The sequence below is a fragment of the Gossypium raimondii genome, chromosome 2 (genome assembly GCF_025698545.1).
Source record: "Gossypium raimondii isolate GPD5lz chromosome 2, ASM2569854v1, whole genome shotgun sequence".
Taxonomy (NCBI): domain Eukaryota; kingdom Viridiplantae; phylum Streptophyta; class Magnoliopsida; order Malvales; family Malvaceae; genus Gossypium; species Gossypium raimondii.
The window spans coordinates 8,552,239-8,556,075 of NC_068566.1; the positions used below are offsets into that span (position 1 = coordinate 8,552,239).

At 30.9% G+C, this 3,837-nt stretch overlaps 1 non-coding gene across 1 annotated transcript; it reads right to left on the minus strand.

The window, feature by feature from the left end:
• Positions 1-798: 798 nt before the first annotated feature.
• Positions 799-870, minus strand: TRNAG-UCC (transfer RNA glycine (anticodon UCC)). Its single transcript has one exon. It is a non-coding gene; the product is annotated as a tRNA-Gly (tRNA).
• Between the last annotated feature and the right edge of the window lie 2,967 nt (positions 871-3,837).

The window sequence follows — 3,837 nt, forward strand, 5'->3', positions numbered from 1 at the left end:
AGGGAATGCGACAACTCTAGTAGGATAAACTTCTAAATGTCTCAATATATTCTTTATTTAAAGGAACCAATATCTTAAAAGTTTATCGCAATAATTCAATCGATTTAAAGCAAATAATCATAATCATAATCATACATTAATTAAAAAATATGTCAAGCTCATTACCAATCTAAAATTTGGTCGATAAATCTAAGATTAAGATTCAAAACCAATGTTGAAATAAAATCTTTCATCATCCTCGAAAAGATAGAAATAAAACAAATCAATCATAATTAATCATCAATTATATTTAAAATTAATCTAGTTATAAAATATTAAAAGAAACTTCTCGTCAATCCCTACATCTTGTGTCTAAAAACTCGGAGTGGTTGAAATTTAATTAGAGCTTCTCAAATGGCTGAAGTTCAAATCCATCTTTTCATTAGTCTCTCTTCCTTTTCTTAAGCACCGATTGGTTTTATGGCTTCCTACACAAAATAGTAACGATACTTCTCAAATAGTTGAGCGGTCAAGAATGGTTAGTCAATCCATCTAATCCTGGCTTTCATTCCCTCTAAATTTTATATTTTTCTTCGTGATTTTAAAATCCCAGTTGGAGGGAATGAAGAGCGGGTTGAAGCGGTGGTGGGGATATAAAATGAAAAATTAGCTACTAAGGACTCCTACTTCTCTTCTATTTGTTCATACTCATTTTTTAAAGAATATTTTAATGTTCAAATATTTCTATAAAAAAAATTAAAATGCAGTTTCTAAATAGTTGGAAAATTAACTAAGCCTCGCAAAAAATCCATAACAAACTGCGTTTGCCGGGAGTCGAACCCGGGTCTATTGCTTGGAAGGCAATTATCCTAACCGTTGGACTACAAACGCTGAATGAAACATTATTTAAAGATTTATAGTTATAAAGTTTAATTTTACAACTCTTCCTCCATTCTCTCCACACCCACCTTAAACTTCTTTCGATTTCTTTTTTCCTATTCCTGTCATTACAACACTCACATAGCAAAAAGAAGAAAGGATTTTGTGATTCCATCAAACTCAAAGTTCATCCATAGTCAATCCTAGTCAATCCTGAGCCATCGTCAACTACTGAAATATATTATTTTCAGTTACAAACTCAACAGCCAAAGCCCTTTCCTGAATCATAAAGACCCCATCATCCATAGTCAATCCTAGTCTAACTTTGTGATCTGCTCATACCTCTTTAACATTGTCACCGTTATGCTTTCTAAATGTACAACTAAGGAGTCCTTTGCCACTTCACATGCCACCGCTTACTGAAAAAGATTGGTTTGGTCTCTTTATATGGAATGGAGCAGTCTTGAGTTGAATTGTTTTGGTTTGATCCCTCTTAAGCAGGTGAGAGGAAATGCACAACTGCCATACCAGAACCTCTGAATGAGAAACATTTAGACTGATATTTGGTATATGGGCAGAAGTGACGGCTGATGTTGGTATGCGACAATCAAAGGCGAATATGGGATTTTTCAGAAACTACTAAACAATCTGAATGTTTTGCTAGGATCAGGGATATTATGGATCTTCATGATTGCATAATTAATTCCCTGAAACCATACAAGAGACATGAAATGCAGTTTCTCATTCTCAGTAGTTGAAAAACAAAGTTAAAACGAGAGAGAAACTGCGTTTGCCAGAGTCGTACCCGGGTCTATTACTCGGAAGGCAATTATCCTAACCGTTGGACTACAAGCACTTTTGGACTTTAAATGGTAAGGTCTATTTAAATTAAGCTCAAACAAGCAAATGTTACCTCTTTTTATCCTTGTCATCCAGCACTATGAATCACAATTCAGTTGGTTTGAACCAAATTTATGCTGCTCTCATCCTATTGCCTTGACGCTTCATCTTTCCAACTAGTTATCTGCCTGAGGACTGCCCCTATACTGTACATTCAGATTCAAGACTGGACTTTGAAAGATAAAAGGACAATTCTTGCTTCTTTAAAGTTGATTTAAAATACCCTTTCTATTTATCTTACTAAAAATCTCAATTCCTTCATCAACAAGCAAGAATGCTACAATTGAATGATATTCTCAGGAAGCAGAATTTCCTTCATTTTCGAAACCATTTTACATAGAAACTTGCAGAACTAACAGATCATTAAAATAATTGAAATCAGCAGCTCAAGGTGAAGAAATGTTTACCAAAGTCAAGCTTTTCGGACTCATTAAATTTATCATCTTGTGCCTTTAGTAGTTTCATCTCGACTTATTGAGTCAACACATCCATGGCCTGATTAACCAAACTATCAACGTAGGATAGACTTTAGTTCAACAAAACCTCACCTTACAACGTGGATCTAATGCCATTGAGACCAACAGCAACAAATTAGTTCCCCAATATTTATCAAATCTTTCCTTTATTTTGAAGGCCATGGACTGAAGATGCAGCTCTGAACTCTTGGTCCATTCTTCCAAAGCCAGTAAGATGGAACAAACTTACTTGAAGTACAAACTAGAAGTAACTTACAAGTGTTATAGAATACCTCTAGAAACTTGACCAAAATTCGTGCATTATTCCTATCATCAGTAGTGGGAGCCCCATCATCAAGATCTTCTAGAAATTCAGGATCATCCTCTTGCAGCATCTCAAATGCCCTCTGAAAGTTCAGTGCAGACTTGAGCATAAAGTATGTTGAACCCCATCTCGTTTAAATATCTAAACGAATACAACTCTTGGAAGTACTTCGTTCCTTCATAATACACCTTTTGAACTTTTCAGCACCACTTCTAGAGCTCGAAACATACATCATTGCATCACGTATTCAAGCCACTGATGTCTGCATCTCATCTAAACAATCTCTCACTAATATAAAAAACTCACCACCCAAAACAAGGTAATTCTGCTTATGAAATTTATCTTTCAAATATTTACTTATATTAAACAAGAATTTAGGGTGACTTGGCAAATCATTAAAAAATTTCAACATTTAATATTTTAAATGTGTTTGATAATCATTTTAATTTTTATTTAATATAAAATTTTAATAAAAAATGTTGAATAAGATAAATACTTATCATTCAACGCAAAAAATAATAAGTTGATTTTATTTTATTAAAATTAAAATAAATTATCTTTTTGTTATAAATTTTCATCTAAAACTATTAAAATAATATAAAATATTATATTAATAAGATTAACATTAAAATAAATAATCTTTTAAAATAAATATTTACTTTTACTAAGCAACATAATTATATTAAATACTTATATTTACTAATTTATCAAACAGTTTTCTAATGTAAATTTAGTACTTATAAAATTTTGCAGTAAAAATTGAGTACCTAATTTTCAACACTTAAATTTTCAACTTATCAAACATACCATTAGTTTCTCATTGCATTTGTAAAGTGTTATTAAAAAGTGCGGTGTGAAAGTGCTTTTAAAATTTTAGTTTAAAATTTGAGTGTTTAACATTCTTTGTCAAAAAGTACTTTTTAGTAGATAAAATGTTTATTTTAAACATGAAATTGGTCAAGGACCAAAATATTAATGGGTATATGTTAAATGTTAGAGAAGGAATAACCTAACGAATATGAAATGTTAGAGTAGTTAGATAAAATTGCAAATGATGTTTATTTTTCTTGTTATTTTATTTGTAATTCTATTGTCAATTACTTTCTTGGACTAACATAGAACAAACAATGATTTGATTTTAATTTTGTCACTTATTTTGATTTTATTCTCAAGAATTATTGATAACTTTTATGGTCATTAATATTAAAAAATTAAAATATGTAATTATATAATTACAATTTGTACTACCAAATACAATATAAAAAGCTACAATATAATTACACTTTGTGATAGTAGAAC